At 42.9% G+C, this 14,466-nt stretch overlaps 1 protein-coding gene across 2 annotated transcripts in view; it reads left to right on the top strand.

Annotated features, from left to right (window-relative positions):
• The window catches only part of Znf592 (zinc finger protein 592), a 44,479-nt gene that overhangs the window by 11,147 nt on the left and 18,866 nt on the right, over positions 1–14,466 (top strand). For both annotated transcript variants that reach the window (XM_027408275.2, XM_027408276.2), the window contains exon 2: positions 8,244–8,349. The gene's annotated coding sequence lies outside the window, so the exon portion shown is untranslated. The remainder of the gene's footprint in view (positions 1–8,243; positions 8,350–14,466) is intronic.

Genomic DNA, 14,466 nt, shown 5'->3' with positions numbered 1-14,466 from the left:
GTGGTACACAGTAGGTGCCTAATATAGGAAATAATGCTACTATACTTGGCTAGAAACTTTGATGGCTATCAGATGTTACAGTCCCTAGCTTTTGAGCTACTTGTTTTCCAACACCAGGCCCATCTGGTCCTCTGTTGGTTGGGGCATAGGGTAAAGTATGTCTGACATTGGGTATGAGGACTTTCAAATAGAGGTGGAATTAGATTAACCTCATCCTTTTTTTTCTTCCTTTTCTTTAATAAGCGTTCAGTTGAAAAAGTTTGAGAACAATTTAAGGAGAAAATAGATCTCTCTCTCTCTCTCTTTCTCTTTCTCTCCCCCTCTCTCTTCTCTCTCTTCCTTTCTCTCTCTCTCTCTTTTTTTTCCAGACAGGGTTTCTCAGTATAACCCTGACCTGGAACTCACTCTTTAGACCAGGCTGGCCTCGAACTCAGATTTGCCTGTCTGCCTCTTGAGTGCTGGGATTAGCACCACTGGGGTGCACCACTACCATATGGCCAGATCTCTCGTAAAATATAGAATGTATCACCCCTTGCCCTAAGTTCTCTTATATATTAAAAATCCAAGTCCTGGGAGCTGGAGGGATGGCTCAATGGTTAAGAGTATAATTTGTTCTTGCAGAGGACCAGCACCCATGGTGGGTGGCTCACAAACACTATAACTTCAGCTCCAGAGGATATGACACCTTTTCTGGCTTCCTTGGGTACCTGCACACATACATGTGCACATACCTACACACAGACATATGTACATACACACAATTAAAAACAAAATAAATCTTAAAAGTCTAAGTCATTGCAGTGGCCTCATCATCTACCTTCTGTCCGTCCATCCCACTGATCCTGCTTCAGACTTCTTTTTCTCATTTGCCTAAAATCTCTTTTCTTTATTCATGTGGACTTCTCTTTTGCTTGTTTCAGAACTGAGATTATATTCTCTCTGATCTCTGATTTGGGAGTAGGAACCCCAGTTGAGAAAGGCTTTCTGGTTCTCTGTCATGAACCAGTATCTTTTCTCAAGTTCATGTCAGCCCTCTTGCCTCTGTCTCCTGGGTGCTGGAATTACAATCATGAACTATCACACCAGACAACTAATATTGAATGAATCAATGTGTGTGCACACGTGTATGTGGTGTCCATATTGTGCAAATGGGGTGGGAGTGCATAGAGCTGGAAGCTAGAAGATAAAAAGAAGGAAGAAGAGACTCTCTGGAGGAGAAGGAACACTTTTGGTAGGAGTGGAGGGCGTGACTTAGCCTATGACAGCCTGCAGTCTTGTCTCTTACTAATGTGTGGAGGGGAAGGCAGTGATGAGGAGCTCTGAGGAGGTTAAGGAGCTGCTGCAATCTCGCATCAGGAGACTTGGTCTAGGCCTGTATTTTTTTTTTTTTTTTTTTTTTTTTTTTTTTTTTTTTTGAGACAGGGTTTCCCTGTGTAGCTTTGGAGCCTATCCTGGCACTCGCCCTGGAGAGCAGGCTGGCCTGGAACTCACAGAGATCTGCCTGCCTCTGCCTCCCGAGTGCTGGGATTAAAGGCGTGCGCCACCAACACCTGGCTAGACCTGCATTTTAAAGCTTCTGGAGAGCCTGGTCTTGGTTAAACCTGAGGTGGTAGGCAGTAAGAAACTATTTTTTAGGTTTGGCTTATTTGAACATTAGTCAGTCATGTGATGAAATAGTGTTTGAGGGGAATTAGTCTCAAGGAGTCACACAAACTGATCATATAGGGAAACATCAGAGGTGGTCAGGAATGAGATAGTGGGACAGAGGTCAACAGACTTCATGGAAGGGAACAAATGGTGTCAATGAGCCTTGATGATGGTAGGATGACACTGTTGAGTAGTCACTGACAAAGGCTTTCAGTGTATCAACCTTCAACATGTAGGTGGTTTCAAACAAGTTTCTGAAGCAGATGAAGTGTGAAGAGGAAGTAGGAAGCAGAGGCTGTCTCAGGGCATGGGTGGTGGTGAGTAGGGGTCACATTCTTGTGGCTCACATTTCTGACTGTTCCCCCAGAGGAGAGCCTGTCTGTTCTTTCTGGTCTGCTAAGAGCAGTTTGCTTCAGGGTGGAGCAATCCTTTATCGTATGGCTCTGCAGGCGCACTAGGGTGCTACCTGAAGTCCGTTTGCTTCATCACCTCCTTTCAGCTTCATTTTCTGTCTATGATTTTGTTTCTCAGGACAGATTATCTGACTCACAAGCCCATTAAGGGGATTAAATTAATTAGAAATACTTATTTCTGTATGGTTTCTGTTTCATTAGGCTTCTACTTAGTTTTCTTGTCTTCTTTTCTCTTTCTTTCTCTCTCTCTCTCTCTTTTTTTCTTTTTTAAGATAGGGTCTCTGTATTGCAGGCTGCCCTCAAATTTGGAATCCTCCTGTCTCAGCCTCTTTGGTGCTGGCCAGTGTGTGCAGCAAGTTATATGATGTAGGCTATGTATCAGGCATCAAGCACTGGGAATATAGTAGAGAGCATGATAAAATCTTCCCTTTATAGAGCTCATTATCTAGAAATATGGGGGCTTATAGTCAGTAAACAGGAAAGTACTAAATATGAGAGATGGTGAGAAGTATATAAGGAAAAACAAAGTAGGTGTGGTGGGTAGGTGGCTTAGGGAGACAGATTTCTTTCTCTCTTTGATACTGGGTATTGGTCTCTAACATACTAGCAAAGTCCGTACTACTGAGCTACATTTCCAGCCCTGGGGTTTTTTATTTCTAAAATTTTTAGAAATTTTGCCTGTGTATATATTCATGCATTATATACAAGCCTGGTACCTGCAGAGGTGGCCTGAGGAGGGAATTGGGGGAGCTCCTGGAACTGGAGTTTACAGACAGGTGTGAGCTGCCATGTTGGTTCTTGAAATTGAATCCCGATCCTTTTGGAAGAGCAGACAGTGCTCTTAATCACTGAGTCATCTCGCTTCTTATTTTAAATGGAGAAGTTGGGGTTGGTGAGATGGCTCAGTGGGTAAAGGAGCTCATGGAGAAGCCTCATGACCCGAATTCCATCCCTGGGATCCACATGGTAGAGGGTGAGAGCGAGTTCCTGGGAGTTTTCCTCAGACCTCCACTTATAAACTGTGTGTGTCTCTCCCCCAACTCCTCTACACACACATACACAAACACACACATTAGATGGGTGGATGGATAGGTGATGAATGAATGAGAAGTCAAGGATAACACTTAGGAGGCTGAGGCAGGAGAAATGGAGACCAGCTTGGGCTATTAAAGAAAAACTATCTCAAAGTAAAATATAAGGAAATCAGAGAAATCTTGTTGATAAAAAGATCTTCGTAGAGATCTGATGGTGAGAACTGGCTGTGCAAGTGTCTGAGGGAAGAGTGATCAGCATGGAGAAACAAACAAATGGAAAATCCCTGCAGTCCAGAGTTGAGACAGGGAAGGTATGAGTGCAGAGACCCCCAGAGGCTGACACAAGACAAGGGCTGACCTGGGGTCTGCTTCCTTCCCAGGTGTTTCCAGTGTTCAATCCAGGGTGAGAATCACTGATTAAGGGTTAAATAAGCTTTCTCCAGCACTGGATGGAGATCCAGGAGTTAACTCCTGTGATGAGAAGGCCAGGGACTTGTGGTCTTGCCAGGGATGCTGGGAACATTGCAGGCAACAAAAAATCTGTTCAGTTTGCATACTTTTTCTGATCTGATTGCCTTGCCTCTCTGGGCCTCTGTTTCTTTATTTGTAGAGTGGCTTAAATTTAATGGGTTCCTGGAATCTCCTTGGCTCTGACAGGCTTTTGTGTTTCTGATGTTGAAAAAGGAACCCTCTAATCTAGAAAAATATTCTTGAACAATATCTTTTAATCCTGGTCTTACAACACACTAAGTGTGTCATAATTATGACAAGAGATACAGTAAATGTCTCAATATCAAATTGAAGGAAAATTTGTGCCATGTCCAGTAGGGTCCTGGAAGATGAGCATGCTGGGAAATGGGAAACTGACTAGAAGCTTCAGAGCTTTTAGTACAAGGGCATCTTGGTCTTTGGAAGCAGGCAGAAGCCTGAGTATCTTTTGAGTGTTAGTCGTGGCTCACCTGCTGCCAAGTTTCTCGTGAAGTGAGAGTAATATGTTATAAATGGTAAAGTTGGGCTGGAGAGATGGCTCAGTGGTTAAGAGCATTGGCTGGTCCTGAGTTCAATTCCCAGCACCCACATGGTGTCTCACAACCATCTATAATGGGATCTGATCCCCTCTTCTATCATGAAGATGTACAGGAAGACAGAACACTCATATGAATAAATAAATAAATAAAATAAATCTTTAAAAAAATGGTAAAGTTGTTACATCAAACCCAAAGTCTGTGATTTCAATGGCTTGGGAGAAACAGCCAACCTGGGTCAGTAAAGCCTCAGGTCTGTTAGCCCCTCTACAGCCAGACTGTTTATTGAACACCACTGACTTTGGTTAATAGGCCAGAGTCCCATGGCTGGAGGCACCAAGGTTATCTTGGAGTGAATAACCGGGTACATTCAGAACTTGCTCACACTGGACAGTAGGCCTAATACCTGCCCATACCTCTTCAGCTCTCAGCCTCTGACTTTTGTCGTAATTTTGATGTCACAGTATTTTTTTTTTTTTTTTTAGTTTATGTTTTGTTTGTTTGATAGAGTATCTCATATAGCCCAAGCAAGCTTTGAACTCTTGATCCTCTTGCTCCCACTCCTGGAGTGCTGGGATTCCAGGCATGGACCACCAACACCTGGCAGAGTTTATGTGTTGAAATGTTAGGATCCAAACACAAAAAAGAAAAAGTTCAGAAAAGGTAATCCTTAGTCCTTTCTGCAGAATTGGGGTACCTGGTGCCCTTGAACGTTTCTGTTAATGTTATCTGTATCTCTACTTAGAATCTAAAATAAGTGCTGACCTGTCAGAATTAAAATAAAGATGAAGTCAGACTGGGAAATACATGATTGGAGTGAGAAAGGGCCGAGGAACTTAATTAGATATTAAGGAAATAGCTAGGCAGAGTGGTTCTTGAGAGGCAGAGACAGGAGGATCTCTGTGAGTTCCAGGCCAGCCTGGCTATATATCGAGTTCCAGGTTAGCCAGGAAGGAAATAGAAAAAGAAAAAAAGAAAGAAATGAAACCCCCTTTTCTCCTCTCTAAACAGACGTGTTTTATTAAAAACAAAACAAAACAAAAAACCAACAGGAGCAACAAAACCCTTTAATAAGAAAATATGATTAAATTGGTAGTAATTCAAGCTCTTAAACATTTCATGAAAGCTAATGCGATACCTGAAAGATACACAGCCAGTTGCAGATAGTTCTTTGGTGTCAAGTAAGTTTCACACAAGCTGTCCTGATGATTATCACAACCAAACATTGCTTTTCAAAAATAGGTCTCAGTTTGGAGGGTTAGCTCAGCAGTTAAAAGTACTGGCTGCTCTTGTTGAAGGATCAGGGTTCAATTCCTAGCACTCACGTGTCAACTCGTAACTTTCTATAACTCAGTCCTAGTGGATCCAATTTGTTCTTTTGTCCTCTAAGGGTGCCAGGTGTGCACGTGGTGCACAGACATATGCAGGCAAAATACTCATAAACATAAAGTAACATAAAAATAATTTAAAAATAGATCTCAAGGTGTGTGCATGGAAAAAAACAATTGAAACCTCTTTGCCCCACCAAGACAGGGTTTCTCTGTGTGGCCCTGGCTGTCCTGGAACTTGCTTTATAGACCAGTCTGGCTTCAAACTCAAAGATCTACCAGCCTCCACCTCCCCAGTGCTAGAACTAAAGGTGAGCACCACCACGCCGGGCTAACAATCTGAAACGTAAAGAAGTTTAAGGGTGCCCCACAAGCTGAACATGAATATAAATAACGTATAAAATAAGCTTTTTGATCCTAGAAAACGAAAATGGGGCAAGCTCACAGAAGGGTAATAGACCAAAGGAGGGCAACAGCAAGTCCCCTAACCTTCCCCTTGTGACACAGCCTCAGGGAGACAGTAACTTTCCCAGCCCAGCCAATCAGCTCTCTTTGAGGAGAACCTGCTTATGGCTTGGTATTCATAAAAGACAGTAAAGGAGTGTTGTCCTCCTGCATTGCTTCCATTTCTTCCTTTTCCTTAATTTTCTCTAGTAACAGGTTTCCTTTGGTTTGAAAAGTTGAACTTCATCTTGTCTGTGGTGGCACTTGCCTTTAATCCCAGCACTCAGGAGGCAGAGTGGATCTTTGAGAGTTTAAGGCCAGCCTGGTCTATAGAGCAAGTGCCAGGACAGGCTCCAAAGCTCCAGAGAAACCCTGTCTCGGAAAACAAACAAACAAACAAACAAACAAACAAAAAGCCAACAATAAATAAATAAAGTTGAACTCCAAGGTTTGGAGTCATCAACTTATATTGGAATAGCACTTGGGAAATGAAAGCCTAGAAAGGCAGGCTTTTTAGTGAAGCTCAACATCCGTCTCCATGTATCTATCATCAGGCCAATGACAGGACATTTTCCACCCTAAAACAAGATTTTTGTTTTGTTTTCTATTTTTTAAAAAAGTTGTTTATTCTTTTCTTTTAACCAGAGTTTCATATAGCTCAGGCTGGCCTTGAACTCCTGATCCTCATTTGTCTGTTTCAAGTGCTCAGATGTCAAGTGTGCCTCATCATATACAACCTTTTCCCTTTTTAAAACTCTCTCTCTCTCTCTCTCTCCCTCCCTCCCTCCCTCCTCCTCCCTCCCTCCCTTCCTCCCTCCCTCATTTTTGAGACAAGTGACAGGTTTTTCTCTGTGTGCAGCTCTGGCTATCCTAGAACTTGCTCTGTAGACCAGACTGGCCATAAACAAAGATCCAAGATCTATCTGCTTCTGCCTCCTGAGTGCTGGCATAAAGGTGTGTGCCACTACCACCCAGCTATTACTATTTATCTATTTAGGCTTTTACAGTTTATGGGTATGAGTGTTTACCTACACATATGTGTGTGTGCCATATGTGTGCCTGGTTCCTGTGGAGTTCAGAGGGTGTCAGGTCTGAGACAGGAGTTACAGGCAATTGTGAGCCATTCACAGCCATGCTGGTGCTGTGAACCAAACCTGTGACCTCTGGAAGAGCAGCCAGTACTCTTAACCACCGAGCCAACTGTCCAGCCCCTTTTCTGTTTTTGTTTGTTTTTTGTTTTTTCAAGACAGGGTTTCACTGTTTAGCTTTGGCTATCCTGGAACTCACAGAGATCCACCTGCCTCTGCTTCCCAAGTGCTGGGATTAAAGTTGTGAGCCACCACTGCCCAGTCCCTTTTCTGTTTTTAAACACAGAGTTTAGCTGTCTATGTAGCCCAGTCTGGTCTTCAACTTTCCTGCCTCTGCCTTCTGAATGCTGGGATTATAGGTACACTATCACATCCTGTTGTTTGTGAGTACTAATAGACCATTGACTATTTCAGAACACTAGCCAAGTAAATCTAAATCCTGGGATATTGGCCAAGCATTAACAATTTCCAAAGTACCCAAGGTAATCCTCAGGTTCAGCTGTAGTTGAAAACCACTTCAGTAAGCCTGGAGGTGGTGTCTCACCCCTTCAATCCCAGCACTCAGGAAGCAGAGGCAGGTGGGTCTCTGTGAGTTTGAGGCTAGCCTGGTCTACAGAGTGAGTTCTAGGACAGTCTGGATTGTTACACAGAGAAACTCTGTTTTGAAAAAACCATATAAAAAACAAAACTGAAGCCCACCTAATTAAAAAAAGAATGCCCTGCCAGCTGTTCCCATTTCTTCTTTCACTCTCATCAGTGTTCAGTGCTTGCCTCATCAGTCCTCTCCCTGTCTCTGGTTTCCCCAGCTTCCAGTTCCACTCCTGTCCTGGTGAGCGTCCTCAGCCTCAGTGGGTGGTTTCCTGAGCTCTGGACAGGGAGCTGTGGACAAAGCTTCTGTCCTTTCTGTATTCACTTCCTGTTGGTGATCTGGAAGGTGTGAGGGGGAAGCCTGCCTATCACTATGGTTGGCATAATATGACAAATACGACATTTGCTATGTGATAGCTCCATTTACATACGGGAAACAGATACACCAGTACATATGCTCGCTAGTTAGCTGTTGGTGGGATTTTATCTAGGTAGAGGGGAGTGGGTCTAGGGCTGGAAGTTTCACCTTTGTGGGGCCCGCTTTGAATTTAGAGGTTTTCTTTGGGGAGATACCTGTACTGGGGTGGTTGTTTCTAGTTTTCTTAAGTTCTCTCCTTACTTTAACATATTTCTTTAAACCCATCTAAAAGACATTTTGTTTTTCTTCTTTCCATAGGTGGTGATTGGACTCTAGACCATGTGTCTAGGTAGTTTTTCCTTCCTCCGAAGCTCTACTCCCCCAGCAGCGCTCACCACACCCTTGTTTTGAGAACCTCACTAAGGTATGATGTCTAGGTTGACCTGAGCTGGCCTTGAAGAGCTGAGTTTGGCTACAAGAGAGCTTTTATTGTTCATTGGGTTTCATTTTGGTGGTTAAATACCACAAATCTCCTAATTTTCAGTGTACAGTGGCGTTAAGTATATTTGCAGTTATGCAGCCATCACCACTGTTCATCACCCAGTTCTGTTCTATCGAACAACTCCCTGTTCTGTGTCCCCTAAAGTCTTGACAACCTTCATTCTACTTTCTGTCTATGGATTTGCCTGCTTTAGGGATGTCATATAAGTGGAACCATTCAGTATTTGTCTTACTGTATCTGGCTTGTGCCACTAATGTCTCTAAGATTTGTTCATATTGTAGTGTGTTCAGATTTCCTTGTCTCCACTACTCCTTCCCTCCTTTCCTTTCTTCAGTCATATGAATAGAATGCTAGGTAAGCATTCTACCGCTGAGCTGTGGCCCTAACTCCCATCCTTTTTCAGGCTGAGTAACATATTTTGTCGATCTGCTCATTCATTGGTAAATACTTGGATTGCCCTACCTTTGGGTTTTGTAAATGTGGCTGCTATGAATGAGTATGTAAGTATTTTGAGGCCTTGCAGTGTGTGTGTTGTGTATGTGTTTATTTTGAGGCAGGGTTTTGCTCTCTAGCACAAGCTAGCTTTGAACTTGACTTTCGTGCTTCAGCCTCCTGAATACTGACATTAAAGGTCTGCATTCCTGGCCCATACACCCAGAAATGGACTCCTGGGTCATTTGGTGTTCTTTTTAAATTTTTTTGAGGAATTTTCCATAGTGGCAATATAATTTTATTTATTTATTTATTTGATTTTTCAGGACAGGATTTCTCTGCCTGGTCCTGGCTGTCCTTGAACTCCCTCCGTATAGGCTGGCCTCAAACTCAGAGATCTGCCTGCCTCTGCAGCTGATCAAAGGTGTCCACCACCATCCCCAGTGGTAATGCCACTTTATATTCCTTCTAGCAATACACAAGGCTTCTAGTTTACACACATTTTTACCAAGAGTTGTTATATTCTGTTTGTTATTATTATTACAATCTATCCTGATGGGTGTAACTTCTGGGCTTGTCTAGTTTTACCTGTAGAGTCCATCAGGCAAGGGACTATTTTCCTGAAACATAAATGTTGTAGAAAATAATTTGATTAAAAACTTTACTCAGATCTGTGTGGTGCACACCTTTGATCCATTTGCCAGATGATAGAAAGTTATGTAGTGATGTACCATTGGACATATTCTCTGTTATTCCCTTAGATCAGTAGTTCTCAACCTTCTAATGCTGTGACCCTTTACCCTCATGTTGTGGTGACCCCAACCATAAAATTATTTTCATTGCTACTTTCTAACTGTAATTTTGCTACTGTTATGGATTGTAATGTAAATATCTGATATGTGACCCCTGTGAAAGGGGTCAGGACCCACAGGTTGAGAACCATGTCCCTAGCTCAACAGGAGCATTACAGTGGGCACACTGGTAAATATAGCAGGGTGGATGTTGGTTCTTGAGCCATGATGGGTTGGTTGTTGGTAAGAGACTGCCTTAGCTGGGATCTCTTTCCTACAGATAAGAGTAGAGGCTGACTTCCCTTAGGTCTGAGCAGTCATAATGAGAGGCCATTTAGATCTCTGGAGAGAAGAGAGATGACTGAGGGAGGCAGGGAAGAAGGAGGAAAGATACATGGCTGACAGCACTTGGAGTAGGGGCTAGAGGAAGAAGGGAAAGGAAAGGTACCCCGAGTTCCTAATCTTCTTGTTTAATTGGACAGTGGTTTGAAGTGACAAGCATTTGGTAGAGACACACATCTAATTTGGATTCTCATTGTTTTCTGGCTGTTGTTGGGCAGTGGCAGTGAGCCAAAGTTCCTGGTCAGCTAGCCATGAGATCACATGGATGAACTACCCATATGGTATAGTGTATTGTGTGGTCAATCTGTGATGCTTAGTGGGTCACTTCGTCTGTTTTCTATTGCTATAAGAAATACCACAGACTGAGTCATGTATAAGCAGTGATTTATTTGGCTTATAGTTCTGGAGGCTGGGCAGTCTGAGGTCAGAAGGCCACATTTCAGTTGAGGGCCTTTGCGCTGTATAAGATGAACTGGTAGGTATGTGGGTAAGACAAAACCCACTATTGCCTTTATTTATCCATTTGTGAGAGCTGAATCTTTATGGCCTAGTCTCCTCTCAAGAGCTCCACCCCAGACTACATGTATTCCCAGCCCTTAGGAGGAAGAAGTAGGAGGATTGGGAGAAGGTCATCTTTGGCTGTCTGAGACATTGTGTCACCTTCTGAACCCCAAAGGAAGAAACTCAAGTCCTACCCCTTAATGCTGTCACTATGGTCATAAAATTTCACCATGAGTTGTGAAGGAAACATTCAAACTGGGAAAATAGGCTAGGTATCTTATATTTTGTTTATTTTTGGGACAGTAGCTCACGTAGCCCAAGCTGGGCTTAAATTTCTGAGTATTTATTTACTGCTTCCATCCCCAAGTGATGGGGATATAGACATGCACTTCCACATCAGGGTTATGTTAAAAAACAAAACATTATTATTTAGTACGTGTGCATTTGCCATGGTGTGTGTGTGTGTGTAGAAGAGGACAATTTTGGACAGTGGGTTCTTTTCACCATATAGGTCTGGAGGATCAAACTCAGGTTGTCAGGCTGGCACTGTCTTAACAACCCCCAGGCATACATTTTTTATTTACATTTTCAATTTAAAATGAATGGGTTCTTTGTAGCATAATCCCATTGGAGGCTGAGGAACTTCTGTGCATGTGTTGGGATGTCTGAGAAAAGCCCCTTCTTTCACTAGTGCCTACTCCTGTGGCAACCACAGAGCTTCCCGAGGCTAGTGGTATGTCCTGTTCCTGCAGCGTTTCAGCTTGTGAATCTTTGTGGCTCTTGTTTGCTTTGATAGATGAAATGAGTAAGGGGCAGCTTCAGAACCACCAAACAGTGATAACAGAGATGGGGCCAGTGGACCCACAATCAAAATTGTGGCTACCATCTCTTCTCAGGAATAGAGGTTTGGTTGCCAGCAAGTCTGAGATTATTGGATTCTTGCTTACTTTTGAAGAGTCCTTACTACCAAGATATGATGTGTTTACAAGGTTCAGTGGGAAGGACTCTAAGATGGTGTGTGAGCAAGGATTACTGTCTCCTTTTCTCTCAAATATCTGCCTTCTATTCTCACAAATGGAGTGCCCAGGTAGTGCTGAGATCTGTTTGCAAGTAAGGCAAGGTAAAATAACTGCAGATTACAAAGTATCAGATTTTATCTACAACCCTAGCTCTTTGACATTGTTGCCTAGTCCTAGTTTCTGCTGCTTAGTCTGTATAATTCTTACCCCCTCCGCTTCTATTCTGTTTACTTTTTGATTTTTTTTTTTTTACATGTATGGGTGTTTTTGTTTGTATGTACATCTGTATGCCTGGTGCCTTCAGAGGCCAGAAAAAAGCGTTATATCTCTTAGAACTAGAGTTACAGACAGGTGTTAGCTAGCCTGGGTCAAATGGGAGTCAAACCTGGTTCCTCTGGAAGAGCGGCCAGTGCTCTTAACCACTGAGCATATCTCTTCAGCCCCTATTCCATTTTCTTGTACTTAGCAGTTTTATTGTGGGAAAACTCACATACTATGCAGTACCTTTGCAATACATAATTTAGTGGGATTTAGTGTGTTCATAGACTTGTATCCCTTTATGATTCAGGATCAACCTGTTCCTTCCTCCCGGGTCCTAGCTCCTAGTTTTTACAACTAGCCTTTCATCTCCACTGGCTTCTCAATGATCTCATGCTCAGACAGATGTCCTTATTCTTGGACCAGTAGGTGTTTTTTTGTTTTTGTTTTTTGTTTTTTTGTTTACAAAAAAAACCAAACAGGGTTTCTCTGTATTGCTTTGGAGCCAGTCCAGGAACTCCATCTGTAGACCAGGCTGGCCTCGAACTCACAGAGAGCCGCCTGCCTCTGCCTCCTGAGTGCTGGGATTAAAGGTGTGTGCCACCAACACCCAGCCCTTAGGGCCTTTCTTTATGAAAGTTTCAGGGGTGGGGAGTATAGGCAAGTGGTAAAGGGTATACCAGTTTGCATAGTGACTTGTGTTTAGTTTCTAGCCCCTGACTCCAAGTTGCATATTTGCCAAATACGGGCTGGTAATATATTTACTTGGGAATCTATGACTGTCCTTGAATAATTTCAGCTCTGAACAAATGATTTTGTGAGATTCTTTTTATTTTTATTTTATATGTATTGGTGTTTTGTCTGAATGTATGTCTGCGTCAGGGTGTCAGATCTTAGAGTTACAGACAGTTGTGAGCTGCCATGTGGGTTCTGGGGATTGAACCCCGGTCCTTGGGAAAAGTAGTTAATGCTCTCAAGCACTAAGCCATCTCTCCAGCCCCGATTCCAATGGTGAGATTCTAATGGTGGATAACCTTCCAGTAAACACAATGGGGTTTGTAAACAAATAAGGAAATGGATGATAATATACATTTAGTGATCCTAAGTGCTGTGGGAAAAAAAAAAGTAAGTCAGAATAAAGGGCTGGCTGGATAGGGATGATCATGGAGAGCACCCACATATATTAAAGATTTGTAGGACACCAGGAAGTGAGCCCATAGGGCCTAGAACAAGAACCTTTCTTCTCAGTCTTCATTTTCTTTTTATCTTGTCTCTGTGTATCCCAGGCTGGTCTCCATCTCAGCCTCCAAAATTATGGGATTATTGTTATGCCCCAAGTGGGCCAGGACTTGTAAGTCAGAGAGAGCAGAAAATGCACAATTTCTGAGGCAGGAGCATTGCCATAATGTTTGAGGAATGGTAAGGAGATTTATGGGTGCCATGACAGACTTGATATGAGAGAGTCTTACAGGGAAGACATGCCAGTCAGATGCAGCAGGCTATGCAGGCTGTAAGAAAGACTGGAGCTTATTCAGGAAGAGATGGTGTTGGAGCCGGATGAGAGGAGGGCCGTTGTCTGACTTACATTTTCAAAGCCGCATTTGGCTGTTATGTTGACCACGGCTATTACAGGCCACACCAAAATCCAGGAGAGCTGATGCTGTTGCTGGTAGTGAGAACGGCTGGATTTGGATGTATTTTGAAAGTATAGTGCATGGTATTTGTTTGTGGGTTAGGTGGAAGGCATGAAGGAAAAAAAATTTGGTCTCAGCACCTGGAAGGATGAGTGTGAGAGGAAATCACAAATTGCTATAGATGTATTAGATGTGAGGTGTCTGTTAGATATCCAAGTCTAGTAGTGTCAATTAATAATTTAGTGAGTTCTTACTGAAGGCTTCTGAAGGCAGGAAAGCAAACACTTTACTGAAAACAACTGTAATGGTAGAGAGGTATGCCATAGAGGGAGAGTAAGTAAAACAAAAGGAGCTAGGGTGACTTCCATAGGAATCTCACTGTGCCTTCAGCGGCTGGTCTAAGCCTCAGGGTAGGGTCTGGGCCTCCAGTTCACAAAACAACAGCACAGAGACTTACTGTTAATTATGAAAGCTCATCCTATAGCTTTGGCTTGTCCCTAACTAGTTCTTGTGACTTAACTTAACCCATATTTTTTGATCTACATTCTTTTATGTGGCTTGTTACCTTTACTCTGTACTGCCCGTCCTGCTTCCTTTGAGTCTCAGCTGGTGACTGCCTTTTTTTCCTCTCCTAGTCCTCTCTGACCCCAGAAGTTCCACCAAACCTCTTCCTGTCTAGCTAATGCCTCTTTGGCTCTTTCTTAAACCAATCACAATGACACATCTTCATACAGTGTAAAGGAATATTCTGCAACATTCCACCATGTGACCAGTCCTTGGGTTTGGTGATTGATGCCTTTACCTGCTCAGCTGTCTTGCTGGCCCCTGTTAATTTTATGTTTGCAGGCAGACCAGCAGCAATCTACAGTGGTACTTGGAAGCTACCAGACACAATAATTTTGGAGGTCTTCTTCTGTTCTTACCTCCTGTATAAAGCCTATGCCTGCCAAAGAACAGCTGTTTCTTATCTACTTATCTAAGGCTGAGACTCCTTGGACTGTTTTTTTGTTTTGTTTTTAATTGTTTGAACGACAGGTGTCTCATGGAGTGAAATATTAGCCA

This window comes from Cricetulus griseus, chromosome 3 (assembly GCF_003668045.3).
Source record: "Cricetulus griseus strain 17A/GY chromosome 3, alternate assembly CriGri-PICRH-1.0, whole genome shotgun sequence".
In the NCBI taxonomy this organism is placed as follows: Eukaryota; Metazoa; Chordata; class Mammalia; order Rodentia; family Cricetidae; genus Cricetulus; species Cricetulus griseus.
The sequence above is the reverse complement of the archived record's forward strand: the minus strand, read 5'-3'. Positions and strand labels throughout refer to the sequence as shown.